Genomic DNA, 14926 nt, shown 5'->3' with positions numbered 1-14926 from the left:
GGAAGAGTTCTCCCCGCAGGGCCACCTCAGACCAGATGACAAGCCATGTGGCATTGGCCATCATTCTCGGCTCAGGGCTAGTGTGGACCACGATCCCATGCTCCTGGGTGGCTATAATGATCTAGGACCCCAGGCTGGCCCACCACTGCTAAAGATTGTGCCCCGCCTGCCTGTAGGTTCAAAGCCCCCTCCTGCAGCAGCTGGGGGCAGCCGTTCTGGGGCACAGGCCCACGTGTTTCATCCATCAAGCCCGGATGTCCTGGCTGTTCTGGCCTGGGGCTGGGCCTACAGTTCTGTGTGGTGGGAGTGGGGCTGAGACCTGCAAGCCAGCCACTGCAGGCTGTGGGAAAGATTTCGTCTGCCCCCCGCCCCAGTCAGCACCTTGGCCAGCGCCCTCCTCGCTGGAAGCCCAGCCTGTAGGATGACTCCTGAATGTCTGCTGTGGGTGTTGGCTGGGGGGAGGGAGAGGTAGGTGTGGGCCAGCACTGAGGGGGCCCATGGCAGGCAGAGGAGGAGCTGAGCAGGGCTGGGTGGCAGGTCAGTTGGCCTCCAGCAGGATGCAGCTGTCTCCTCAGGCTGGAGACAGTGGCGGGGGTGGGGTAGGGGTATGGTAAGCCACGTTTATCAGGGTGTGGGCAGGTCCAGGAAAGCATGAGGGATGGGGCTGCAGCCTCTGGTCCAGGAGCACAGCCAGCCCTAGGGGTCAGTGCTCAGGGCTGGAGCCAGAGACACCGTGGGGAGAGCCTGGTTGCACACTGCTGACCAGTCCCTGGGTCGCCCAGCAAGGGTGGAGAGATGACAGACCATTCAGGCCACACTGATCTGAGTTCTCCAGGCTTTCTGCACACATAGCTCTGGGGATCAGGAGTGGGTTTGGCCTGGAGACTGCAGGCAGCTCTGCTCTTGGGGCTGAACAATCCTGTCACCCCTGCCTGGCCTGGGCTTCTGCCTGAATTGTCCCCCTCAGACCCACCACAATGGCCTTCTGTCAGCTCACCCACTACACCCATCCAGTAAAGCCACATACAGGGCTGCCTCACCCCCCTCCTCCTCCCTGGGGACCAGCCTCCAAGTTCAGCCTGTCAGGCATGAGCGGGCCCTCCCAGCTGTGTGACCTCAGTCCAGCCCCTTGCCCTCTCTGAGCTCAGGGCAGCATGTGGATGAGGCCGACACTAACACCTCCTGGGATAGATCAACTGGCCGCCGTCCCTCCTTTGCCCAACCTATCCTATTCCCTGAGAGGCCTGTACAAGGCCCTGAGGGGGCACGTGGATTCTCACTCAAACCTCCAGGTCCACTGGAGGTAGAATCCAGCTTGGACAAGGGGACCCTTCCACTGTGGCTGGTGCTGGGTGACAGGGACAGGAGTCAACCTGCTCAGATGCTCCCAGAGGCTTGTTTCCATCTTGGACAGAAAGGCCTGTGGTGGCTTTGCTTGGGCAGCTGATGTGGTACCCATGGGCATGTGGTCCCTTGACACCCTCCCAGGGAGGGATGGGGGAATAAGGGGCATGGCCTCTGCTGCACACATTTTGGGCCACCCCAAGGCAGTGCAAGAAAGGACCTGTTACCTCCAAGGGCATGCAGCAAACCTGCTTCCACCCAGGTGCTGGTCCAATGTGACCTTTCCCAGCACTCTGAGTGGGTGGCTGGGAATGTGGTCGCAGTTCCAGGGAGCTGGGGGGCGCCAGCCTGCCATCTGCTCTCTCTGCACAGGGCAGCTGTCTGCCCAAGGCCCAAAAGAACTCTGTGCCAGGCCTGCTAAGTGCAACATCCCATTCTGTCCTATGGTGTAGACAGTACCACCACTACCCATTTTACAGACAAGAAAATGGAGGTCAGGGGAACTTAGGTAGACCCACATCCTGGCAGCCCCTCCCAGGATGACCTTTGCCCACAGCCACTACTTCACCCAGAAACCCCCATCACCCCAACCTCAGGGCTGCAGAGGGTGTCTTGGCCTTCTGTCATCAGCCCTGTGCCCCTGAGGACACCCACTACACCCATACACTACTAAGCCTGAGTTGGCCCAGCAGGAGCCTCTCACTGTGACTTCAGAATGGGTCTGCAATGCCCACCCTGCCCTCCACTCCAATCTACTCCAGCTGGCAGCCATGGCCACGCCTAGGCCTGCCTGAGGAGTGCCTCTGAGGAGTCCCTCTGCCCACCTTTGGTGCATATTAGGCCATAATTAATCTGCTTCTTCATCTCTTATTCATCAAAGCCACACACAGCAGCAATGGGGGCCAATGCAGGGAAGGGGCTGACAGCCCAATCCCTGGCAGCATCCCCAAGAATCCCACTGGGCTGCCCAACTCCAAATGCCTCCGATCTCCACACCAACTAGAGGCTTCCTCCCACAGGATGGCATCCTGGATTCTGCTATGCTGGATGCTCTTTTTGCCAGCACCTCCCACCTCTGGGAGGCTGCCGGGCATGGTCGAGGAAGTGTGTGCATTACACAGTGGTGGCCCTCACTGCACATCCCATCCCCGCTTCTAGTGGCCGGTCTCCAGGATGGGAACCTAAGCCTGGAGAGGGTAGGGGACTCAGGCTGAGTGGGACCCACAGCACTGGCACATGGCACCCAAGGCTGGATCTGCCCCTTCTGCTGACTCCCAGAAGATGCGTTGAGTCCCCAGGGCTCCCTAGTGGTCATTGGGGGGGTGGACTCAGGGTCCTATCTCAGTGAGTGTAGGTTGGTGGCCTCTGTCTGGGCACTGGCTGAGACCAGGGCTAGGGCTGAGTAGGACGTTCCTGGTCCCTGAGGGCCTAGGGCTGAGTAGGACGTTCCTGGTCCCTGAGGGCCAAAAGTCTGGAAGGCAGGGTCCCCAGGCTGTGCCCAAGGCATCAGCACTTGATTCATGCCCCTCCCCCACCCCTGCAGGGAATGCGGATCCTTCCAGAGCCACCCACCCGCCAGTGACAGCTAAATTGGGAGCCACTGTTCACAGCAGGAGCCCAGCGAGCGGTCAAAACCGGGTCGGGAGAGGGGGGCACCTGGTTAGAGGACCCACAAGCACCCAGTGGGGTGGGGAAGGCAGGCCTAGGCGTGGCCATGGCTGCCAGCTGGAGTAGATTGGAGTGGAGGGCAGGGTGGGCATTGCAAACCCATTCCGAAGTCACAGTGAGAGGCTCCTGCTGGGCCAACTCAGGCTTAGTGCCCAGTCTTGCTTTTCCCAGGGCTCCCTGGGCCCCTGAGACCCTCTCTGGGCTGCCATGATCCACGGGGCATGAAGATTTGCTCCATTTTTCAGATGGAGAGGCTGAGGGCAGAGAAGGGCCAGTCCAACTTGGAGCTCAGAAATCCCACCCAAAGTGTACTGTGGAGAACCCCCTGGCCATCCTCCCCTCAATGCCTTCATCTGCTCTCTTGCTCAGTCACTTAGTCATTCAACAAACACATTGGAAGACTGCTTCCAGTCCACGCTTATATGGACTCGACTCCTCTCACCCTCACAGGGTACAAATGGGGAAATTTAGCCCCAGGGAAGACAGCCTTGTCCTGGGGTCAGTCAGCTAATGAACCCAAAACAAAGGGTGTGCCCATGCCAAGTGGTCCCCCAGAAGCCCACAGGGTCTGATACAGTGGGGCAGGCAATTGGGACAGAGATGGCTTGGCACTCACCTGGTGCCCCACATTCTTCTGGGGTGGCTCAGTCCAAGGTCTTGAGGCTCTTCCCCCACCCCCCAGCAAGTGGCTCTGCACCCCAAGAGCCATGGGACAGAGAGCCATGCCCCATTCCCCAGCTTATCCTGGACTGAACCTCCCCCTGACCCCTGTCCAGGGTCCCAAGCAGGGTGCAGGACAGGTGCCAAACCTGCCCTTCGAGTGAGACAGAGGTCTCTGTGGCCAGTCCTGGGGACTAGTGTCCTGGGCTGGGACTCACCAGGTACAGGTTCTGAGTTTTCTCATCTGTTCAGTGGGCCCTATCACCAGCCTCTTTCACAGGGGTTGAAGGGCACGTTTGCAATGCCTGGCGTGAGGAGGGGGCTCTGAGGCGGCTGCAGCAGCAGGCAGGCCTCTGAGACTGGGGTATTTTTAGCCAGGATTCCTGCTGACAGGCCAGGCTGGCCGAGGTTTGCTGCCAGCCACAGAGGCAATTCTCCCAGCCTGCGTCAGGACATTCAGGGTCTGCCACCCAAGTCCAGCCCGGCTCAGGGCCCCCGCCCCACCAGCCCATCCAGCTGCAGCCCTTCCCAGTCAGGTGGCTAGTTTCTCCCAGGGGAGGCTCTCCCAGGTCAGGCATTCTGGGAACTGAGCCTGGGCCCTGAGGGTGCAGCTGAGAACTGGTGAAGGGAGACTGGGAGCAGAGCCATCGGCTGCCTATGTGCTGAATCTTGGGCTCCCGGCCACCACTCTTGACCAGCCTGAGAGATGGGTTTCTGGGAGTCTCCAATCAATGCCCAGGGTCTGGGCTCCAGGGTCTGGGCTAAGCATGTGTAAGTTCGGCCTGAGGGCCCACTGTCTGCTGCTTCCCACCTGCCTGCAGGCCTCCTCTGGAATGACTGGTCAGCAGAGTGGCCATAGCCACCTGCCCCTGGCCTATCTCCCCTCCCGGCCATCCCTGCCCAGTGCTCTCCACCTGCTCTGGCCACTGGGTCTCTCCAGCCTGTCCTACAGGGTGGGCTGGCTCTGCATATGAGCAGAAGGGCCCACAGCTGGACCTGCAGAGCATCCCGGCTCGGCCAGGACCACTTCCTTTCCCATAGACAAGTGAGGACACCCAGAAAGAATGTCCTCCGCTTGGGCCACTCCCTTGGCACACTCCCTTTCCAAGGCCAGGGGGCAGAACCACTGTTCAGCACGCTGGACAGAGCCGCGCCTGCGCACTCTGCCGCAAGGGCGGGGCCGGGATGGGGCGGGGCCGCGGGCGCAGGTCAGAGGAGGTGGTCCGGGCGCTGGGCCCTGGGGCGCGTCCTGGGCCTCGCTGGAGTTCTGAGTGGTGGTTCTCTGACTAAATCAAGAGGCCTTGCCAAAGCAATTCTGAGCAAGCAAAGAAACCCAGGCAAAATTTTAAAATAAGCATACCGAGGGAGACGGGCCATGTGGGATCCTAAAATATATTCTAGAACCACAATAATTAACACAGCCCATGGGCAGTCAGATGATGGGAAGGAAAACCCAGAAAGAGACTCCAATGCGAATATGAGAAGGGAGCAGGTGAAATCCAGGAGGAAAAATGGATTATTCAACAAATAATTCAAAATACATAACAAATACATCATCTTAGGACAGCTAAACAGACGTTTGGGGGAAATTTTTGGATTCCCTACCTCACTCCCGATACTAAAATAAGTTCCAAATGGACTAAAGCTTTAAAAAGTAAAAAACCATAAAACTACTAGAAGAAGAAAAAAAAAACTGTAAACTTGAATCATTCTAAGAATTATACAAAAACCAGAAGCCATAAAGTACAAGATGGATATATTCAACCTCATAAAAATAAAAGGCAGATGCATGGCAGTGAGAGGGGGGCACAAAATAAAAAGATAAACAACATACTGTGGGAGTATCGGAGACATTTCACAAAAGGCCACTTCTTGTTACATATAACAAATTCTTACGAATCAGTGAGAAAAAGACCAACAAACCAAGAGAAAAATGACCAAGATATGAAATGAACCCATCAAAACAGGCTCAACTTCACTCAAAATAAGAAAGATGCAAATTTAAATTGCTGTAAGATGCAATACCCCCACCCCCTGACAGGGCAACAGATTTCATTAAGGTTGGGGGACTCACTCTGCGAGAGAGGGGACACCTGCAGGTAGTGATGGGGGTTGGGGGGGGCCCACAGGTAGGGATGGAGGGTGGGGGGACACCTGTAGGAAGGGATGGGGAGTGAGGGAGGGCACCTGCAGGTAGGGCTGTATTGTCAGAAGGCTGGAGATGGGGTGAGAGTGAGACACACTCTTGTGCCCCTTTTATCTACATTACAGGTTGGGGATCCACTCAGAACAGGAAATAAAGCATTATTTACAAAGAAAACAAATGACCCCATCCCCTCCTGGCTGCCACCACTGACAAGGTGGCAGGCAGGGACTCTCCTGGTGCCCACCTGTGCGGAGCTGCCACCAGGCACCTGGAAGAGCCTCCCCCCACCCTCGTTTTCACTGACGCTGTGCTAGCAAGACCTGCTTTAATTAGTCTGTCGTCCAGCTGTCCTGCTTCTCGGCAGCAGTGCCAGATTAACAGGGGTGCACAGGGGCCCTGATCCCTGGCTCCCACTGCAGCCCGTCACCAGAAGCTCCACTGCCCCTCCTCATGGGTCCAGTCAGCTTCACCCACATTGCTTTATCATACCCCAGCTATCCCCACTTGTCACAGGTCGCTAGCAGATCCTTGGCCTCTCACAGACTGGCCACATGTCCCTGGGCAGTCCCTTCCCCTCCCAGCCTCAGTTTCCCTGTTGGTGAAATGGGGTAAGACCTACTTCTTAGGAGGTAGAATTAACAAGAATAGGGAAGGCAGGAGTGGTGGGACATGGGAGGAGCATCCCTCCCAGGGTCCCAAAGTGGGTTGGGGGTCCCTGAGTTTGCAGGTCCTGCCTAGGCATGTCCATGTGGGAGGTGCAAAGACAACAGTCATTTGGAGAAGAGGTGGGTAATCCAGGAGGGTTCCCTGGAAGAGGCAGATAGCTGGTCCCTGAGTGCTGGGCCAGGGCAACCAAGGCTGACTGTCCACTCCTTAGGGACCCACTTGCCTAGTTTTGCCTCCCTGCCCCCCACCTGGACCAAGGAGGGGATGCTTGACCAGCCTGGGCTCTGGGCAGCCCCTGGGGCTGGGCTTCAAGGACCAGAGTGAGGCGGAAGCTGTTTTCACTGAAGCAGAGCATGGGTCTCTCCTGCCCCATAACTCACCAGCTTGTCTTGTCCTGGCAGAGCTTTCTGGGGAAAAGGTCATCTTTTCAGCTGAGGCTGACTGGAGGTGGGAGGATGGCAGCAGGGCCGGGTGTGGAGGAGTGAGACTTGGGGGGTGAGAACTGGGGGGAGGCACCTCCAGCAGCCACTCTGCCTGCCGGGTCAGAAACGCCTCCTGTGTGCCCCTCAGGGAGCAGGCTATGCTGCCCCTGTCCCACCCAGGTCTTAGGACAGGGAGACCCCATCTGGGGGACCCAGGCTCCTGAGAGGGGGGCATCCAGCCCCGAGAGCATCTGGCCACAGTTGGGGAAAAGGCTCTTCCATGTGCTTGTCGGGTGTGGAGCATGGTGTGGACGTGGCAGCAGCTTGGGCCCATGTCACAGATAAGGAGACTGAAGTCTAGGAGGGTCTCTGTGGTACAGGAAGTAAGGAGTGGGGAAGGGCCACAGCCAGATATGTGGTGGGTCACTGTCTCCACCTTGTCCAGGCCTGACTCCTGGGTAGTCCCCTGGATGCCCGGTGGGCTGGGTCCCAGGTGCCAAACCACACCTCTGTGTCCCTTTGTTCTTGGGAAGTTTCAATGACTAAAAAGCAGATCCTACAACAGAAAAAGGACATCAGGTAAAAACGAAGGAAAGAGGAGTAAAGTATGTGCTTTAGTTGATAATAATAATTTATCAATATTGGTTCATCAATTACACATACTAAGTAAAATGTTAACAATAGGGGAAACTGGGATGGGAGCTCCTTAGGTTATCCTCTCAATTTTTCTGTAAATATAAAACTGTTCTAAAATTTTAAAGTTTATTTAAAAAAAAAAAAAAGGAGAAGAAGAGATGGATTTGTCAGCAGAAGTCTGGGATATACAGAATGGAGCAGGAGGACACCCTCCCTCCAGTGAAAACCCAGGCCGTGCGTGCCCATTTCACCCCATCGGGCCAGTCCTGTGCTGCCCTTCCCTGCTCTCCCCTCACCGATGCCTGCCGCCGCCTGGGATACCCTCTGAACCCCTCTTCCTGGCCGTGTGAGGCCTGATGGGTGTAATCCATGAACCCCACACGGTTGGACGTGGCAGTGGGTTCTGAATTAGGCAGGCTCTTACTCTGCAGAGAGTATTCCTGCACTTAGGACCTGGCCCAGCCACCTTTCCAGGTGGGACGAGGGGGTGGCCCCATCTGAGCTCACAGGGTGTGGGGGCCATGGGCTGGGGCCCAGCTGGCCCTTTCCCGTGAGGCTGTGGCCCCCTTCAGTTTCTTCTGCAGAAAAGAGTGAGGTGGGTGATGCCCAGGCCTGAGGGTCAGACGGGCGGGGTTCAACCCCAACCCCCGTAGCCCTATCCCCTCCCTAGCTGAGTGACCTCATTGCCAGGCTGGGGCTCCTGTGATAGAACAGGGACCAGTTAGCTCCCGCTAAGCTCCGGGGAGGTGGCACATGGGCAGCGGTCCTCAGCTAACTGTGCCCACCCAACGAGGGGCCAAGCAGGGCTCTGCCTGTGGCAGGTGTTTCCTCTACTGGGCTGGGGAGCCCAGATTAGTCCAAATTAGGTGATGTCCATGTGCTCATCTCCAGGAGCGACGAGGGGTTGGGGATGGGGTGGAGGGCCCAGCTCTGTTACTGACCTCTGTGTGCCAGGCCCTGCACCCACCACGCCAGAGGCTCCATCAGTTCCAGCCTCTGCCCCTCCTTCTCCTTACACAGCCCAAGGACTCACCCGGGGCTCATCTGGGAGCCTGGAGCCCTGACACAGCCCCAAGGCACACACATCCACTAAAACCTCCCATTTGGGGACACTAAGGGGCAGCACCTAGGGGTGGCCATGGCCCCTCCTCTGCTAAGATTGGGTCCCGATATGTCACTAGATCCCACAAACTTGCGTCTCATAGCTTCTCATGGGGTGTGACGACGCTGACTGGTCATGGGAACCTCTCTGCTGAAAAGGGACACCAGACCATCGCCAGCATCTTTCCAGAGGGGAGTACCCGCTCCCAGGAGTTTAACGTAAAACATAGAGGGACACCTAGATGCTGTGCTGGGGCAACACCTAGTGAAGCTGTCCAGCTCCTGCTGTGCCGTCACAGGGCCCTGGCCTGTATACTCTTTCTTTGTGTTCACAACACTTGCCTGCTCCAGAAACCAGGACCATGGCTCCATGGGCACAGCCCGTGAGGGTGAGGGCTGCCCTGGGCCAAGCTGCTCAAGTGAAAAGGGGTCCAGGCCAAGGAAGGCATGTGCAAAGCCTGGGCCTCATGGAGCCAGCCTGGGGTGCAGCCAGCCCTGCTGCCTCTCCCTGGCTTCCGTCCCTCCATCAGGAAACTCCCAGGAAGTCCCTCACTGGCCCGGCCTGCTCTGAAACGTGGGCAGGGGAGTGAGGTCTGGATGGGCTGCCCTCACCAGAGTTCCTGGATTGGAACAAAGGGTCTCCCCCAAAGAAATGAGGCCCCCAAAGAGCCCAGCCCCCCAGACATCTGGGGACACGTGTTAAAGAGCAGGTGGCTGCTTCCATTAGGCAGGAGAGGAAACTGAGGCTCAAAGTTGTTCCACACGCCCCCACGCGCCACAGTGAGTGGGTGACACCCCAAATGGTCATCTCTCCTCTGCCACACCACAGGGTGGGAGGGCAGTGGCTGCAACCAGAAGATTCTGCTGTAGACATTTTTAGTCGCATGAGTCTGAGATGATTAAAGGGTGGATTATGGGGAGATAAAAAGCGTGAGTAGTGCACAGGGCATAGAGAAAGCGCAAGAGCCTCAAAAACCCCGCGACACCCCCAGTGGGGTGACTCAGAGACAGACACCAGACGGCGGACGTGGAGACAAGGAGAGGATGGACTAGTACTGGATCAGGAGCCCCCTGCAGCACCCCCTGCCTGTCAGTCCCAGGGCCATCAGGTGCTGTGGGTATGGAGGGAGGGGCAGCATCTGCCTGGGCCTGGGTCCCAGAGGCTCAGACACCCTGTGGGCACTCAGGCTGAGAACAGCCCACTGCACAGATGGTGATTTTGGCCGGGGAGTGGAGAAGGCACATGCAGAGTCTTGTGGCCGCCGTGTAGTACGCTGCAGCCCTCATGTACCCGGCACCACGCTGGGCTGCAGAGAGACCAAAGGAGCCAGGGGCCACCAGGCCTCAGTTTCCCTCATTATATACAACTTCAAATAAGATCCCAGTAAAAGTGTACCTGTCCCTGGGTGAGAGGGAGCGGGTGCCAGTCCTGGCTGAGCCTGGCGTTTAGTTGGACAGAGAGAGGAGGCAGCACCTGCCACCAACCGTCCCAGCTACCCCCGCCCAGCCCGCCAAGAGAGGAGGGAAGCCTTGAAGTGCCAGGCCTTTGAATCGCCGTCTCCATGGCAACGTGTGGGCACAAAGGGCCGGGCCTGAGCAGGCTGCAGGCGGTTGTGCAAGGCTGGGAGGAGGAAGGGAATCTTTTATTTGTGGGGACAGGGCGTCGGGGAGCTGGGCTGCGCCCATGCCTGTGGCCAGACCGAGGTCTTGAGGCCTCTGCCCTCTGCCCCATAGCCAGGGCCCCTAAGCCAGCACCTGCCCGGCACCCCCGAGCAACGTGGTCAGTCTGGGAGGATGGAGCGTGGGCAAATCGAGGGAAGGCTGGAGAGAGTCCAGCACACATCCAGCCTGAGAAGCAACCCCAGAGGCCCCCAAGGGTGAGGGAGCCTCCTCCTTCCCCTGCACCCCAGTCTGTATGGCACACTTGCTACGACAGGTGCCTGCCAGGTGCTAGGGCAGGTGCAGGCAGTGAGGAAATGTGGCCGAACTCAGGTGCTACCAAAGGTCCTCTCAGAAGAGGAGACCAGAAAGAGCCAGGCATGTGCAGAAAGAACCATCAGTGCGAAGGCCCTGAGGCAAGACAGACCTGCGGGGAATCTAAGGGTAGGCAGGAAGCCAGGAGCCTGAGGGGGCAGACCGGCCCCCTGCAGCCTCTCCCCCCACCCACCTGGCCATGGGCGCCAGGCCTCTGACGTTGGCTGGGGCCGCCAGGCATACGTCCTGCCTGCTTCTGGTGCCGCCACCGTCCACTCCTGGCTTCCAGCCACCAGCCCCGTCTCTCCCAAGCTCCTCCCCTCAGTGCTGACACCCTGTTCCTTGAGCCCCCAAATGCAGGGAACTGCACCCAGGGTGCACGAGGGGGACTCTGACCCCAGAGACCTGGAAGCAGTGCAGAAACCACCATCGTGAAGCAGAGATTTTATTTCCCTTTTTAAAATATCTGAGCCAGATTGAAGAGAGAGAGAGACGGGCGTGAGTGTCAGAGCCCTGCGGTTACTTTCCCCAGACCCATCCCACGACAGCCCGTCGTGCCTCCCAGCAGCACGCCCTTTCCTTGTAAATGTTGAGATTGGGTCAATATTTTATGAAACTGGGAGAACCGAACTGGAAATTCAAACCCAGCATGTTCAACGAGTCATCCGCATGTCCTCTGAGGCAAGGGAGGGATGCTGGAGTGCCCACGACCGCAGTCCTCAGATGTTAACGAGCAGCCAAACCGCGGGCTGAGGGGGCTTGTGGGAAATGCCGCATTCCCTCCACCCGAGATCTGGGCAGGCCTGCCTGGGAAGCTGCAAGCCCTCTGTCCCCAGGAGCCTGGGGCCCGTCCTGAGACCCACACTGTACGTCTGCGTTTTTGTCCCCTGCACGTTCCCACAGCTCCTGGCACCCCGTGCTCAAGCCTCAGGGCAATTTAGGGTAGTTGGTGCTGTTTCCTCCCATTGCATCTTAAGACAACACCCCGTCACAGCCACCTCTGCCCCGAGCCAGGCTGCCTCTCTCCTGGTGGGGTCTGGCTCAGTTTTGTCTCCCCCAAGTTCAACTTTGGGTTCTGAGCCCAGAGACAGGAGAGTGAGGGCTCCAGGGAACCAGGTAGGACTGAGGGTGAAGGGAGGGGACAAGGGCTGGACCAGCACAGAGCCACACACAGTGGGAGGAAGGGGGCCCGGGGGGAGCAGGTGGCCGGCTCAGAGCTCATTCTCCCCAGGGGAACCATGTCTGGAACAGCCCCGGACCCCCCATTCCAAAGATGACCCTCCAGCTCAGGGAGCCCGGATGAGCTTGTTCCTCAAACCACCACCCCCTCCAAGACCACGTTGTCAGGGGCAACAAATGGCATGTTCCGCTGCGGCCACTGCCCACCACTGTGGGGCTCCAGCCCAGACAAGCCCCAGCTCCTCCTGATGCTCAGAAAAAGGGCTGGGGGCTGCCACCTTCTCCCCCCATCCCCATCGACCCTCTCCGACCCCACTGGGGACGTCCTCTCCCCAGACGTGTCTCACGCTCCCATTTCATCCACATCAGCTCCCCGGCAGAGATGAGGGGCAGCAAAGTGAAGTTTGGGCGGGGGGAGACGGAGCTCAGGCCAGGCCACCCAGGGCCTGCCACACCCCCGCCGACCTTTGTGTGGCCAGACTCTCCCCAGACACAGCCTCAGGCCCCCACATGCTTCTTCTCCTCCCTCAGAGGCCGGGAGTAGTGGCCCCTGTCCTACACCTTGATGAGAAAGGGCACAAGGCTGCTGGAGACCCCAGTGCCCCCTTGGCAGCCTGAATCAGTGGGTGTCATGGAGCAGGGCACAGCGGGAGCCACTCCCGGGGACACTGGAGGTGAAGACATCGAGGAAACCCAGTCACAGGATGGGAGATCCCAGGCTGGCACTGGTGGTATAGGGGGACACATAGCCAGGTGGGGCAATGGCAGGGTTACCCCTGCCAGAGAGCTGGGCCAGGTAGGAGGCCTCTGTTCTGAATGGGAAGGAGCTAAGGGCTGTGGCCTGGGGAAGTGGCTCTATTCAATGTTTTTTTAAAAATTTTATTTATTTATTTTTGGCTACTTTGGGTCTTCGTTGCTGCACGCGGGTTTTTCTCTGGTTGTGTCGAGTGGGGGCTACTCTTCATCGCGGTGCATGGACTTCTCACTGCGGTGGCTTCTCTTGTTGTGGAGCATGGGCTCTAGGCGCGCGGGCTTCAGTAGTTGCAGCACGTGGGCTCAGTAGTTGTGGCTCGCGGGCTCTAGAATGCAGGCTTAGCAGTTGTGGTGCGCGGGCTTAGTTGCTCCGTGGCATGTGAGGTCTTCCCGGACCAGGGCTTGAACCTGTGTCCCCTGCGCTGGCAGGCAGATTCTTAACCACTGTGCCACCAGGGAAGTCCCTCAATTTTTTTTTAACTTTTTATTTTATATTGGAGTATAGACAATTAACAACGCTGCGACAATCCATTCAATATTTTGTAAGGGGGAAGTTGCTCCCATTGATCATCAAACCCTTTCGTTACAAAATGCCCCATCCTCAAAGACAATGTGCTTCGGGAGGAGAAACGTGAGGCAGGTTCAAGTCTGTCCTCGGTGGAGTGGGCCTAGGACACCCACCCGGCCAGCCCTCAGCCCCTGGGGCTGCTCCTTGAAAACAGTGCCCAGAATTGGGCCGCCCCCTGGCTGACACGGGGCCTGCGGTCACCAGGCCCAGGGCTCCAGGCTGAGCCCCCACGAGGGGCAGCTCAAGGCTCATTCGCTGGTTCAGGCTGTCACTCACTCAGCACCCGAGCTGGTACCCTGGGCATGTGTCTGTCCCGACACTCTGAAGAGGGAGACGAGCTTTGGAGTCTGGGCCCGTTCCCAGTGGGAGCTCGTAGGTCTCACCAGCTTCTCGCCCGGCCAAGGCCACGGCCGCACACCCGGCTCTTCACATAGGGCACGTCAGACCTAGCCCATCTTCCTGGTGCCTCTGTGTCAGGTAGGAGGCTGCAACTTTCAGTGTGGGCTCGGGAGGCTGGACAAAGGGCACCGTGGGGCTGCGGGCGCTGGGGGACTGCAGGCCCCAGAGGGTGAGGGTGTGGAACCGTGTGGGGCAGTGGGCAGGGCTGGGGCAGGAGACCCTGTGTGTGGACATGGTGTGGGGTTTGGAGAGGCTGCAGGCCTAGGGGTGATGGGGTGGGTTGGGGGAGACAGCCCCTCAGAGTCCAGACCAGAGTGTCCTGGTTGGGGGCACTCTCCTCCTTGGCACAGTGACCTCCAGGGAGCATGCCCTCCACCTGTCTGCCCCTCCAGATGGGCATCCTGGTTGGCTGGCCCTTGGCCCTTGGGGGCCACCGGGTGTCTCTGTCTCTGGGGCTCACTGTGGGCCAGCGTGACTACTCTGCAGTAGGTGCCACCCAGCCTGCTCCTTGCCGGCTTCCTCTGGAGGCGGAGGGCCTGAAGAGGGGCTGCTGTGGGGACCCAATCATCCCCAGGCGAGCAGGCCACACATACCTGGAAGACTGTGGGGAGAAACTCTGGGCTGCAGTGGGGGCGAGGTGGGATAGACAGTGGTGATACACCCACAGTGAGCCTTTGGCTTCAAAGAACAGAAAACCCACTGCAAACTGGGCTGGATTGTGAAGGGAACTCATGGGCTTGTGTAACTGAGAAGATTTGCAGCGATGTAAGCTTCAGGTGCCGCTGTGCTCCTATAGGTTCCCTCGGCCATGCTGCCCTGTGTGCCTGCTTACCTTCCTGGAAGCCCACAGTGCACTCCTCACCTCAGCTGTCCAGCAGCCACCCTCGGCTCCACCCTCATTGCCCCATTTCCATGCCCAGGGCAGGCCACAGCCTGGTCCAGATCAGCCTCTGTGGCAGGTACAAGTCTGTGCTGACAACCTGAGCCAGCCAGGCCCCAGTCTTCACAGTGGGAATGGGCCAGGCCCAGCCAGGTCACAGCTGCCGGGGGTGGGGTGGGATTCTTGCCAGTGTGGCTGGGGAGGGGTGGGGGTGGAGGGTAGCCTGGACTGGTTCTGAGTGCATGGAACAGCCGTGGGAGGTTTCTCAGGCATGGCTGGGGGCAGGAGGGCAGTTAGGAGCTTCTGTCCAGGATGGGGCCAAGCAAGTGGGCTGGGGAAGGAGGGAGAGGGAGACAGAAGTTGGGGTGAGTGAAGAAGAATGGGGGGGTCGATGTCCTAGGGCCAGTGGTGCCATGTGGTGGCTGGGGGGATGGGGTCGGGGCTTGTTTGAGGAGGGTCAGTTGTGTGGCGCCTACAGTGGGAGCCTGGGCCCATGGGTGGGTCCTGGGAGTGGCTGGGCTAGTGGGAGG

The sequence above is a fragment of the Orcinus orca genome, chromosome 15 (assembly GCF_937001465.1).
Source record: "Orcinus orca chromosome 15, mOrcOrc1.1, whole genome shotgun sequence".
NCBI classification, from domain to species: Eukaryota; Metazoa; Chordata; class Mammalia; order Artiodactyla; family Delphinidae; genus Orcinus; species Orcinus orca.
This window is presented reverse-complemented; position numbering follows the sequence as displayed.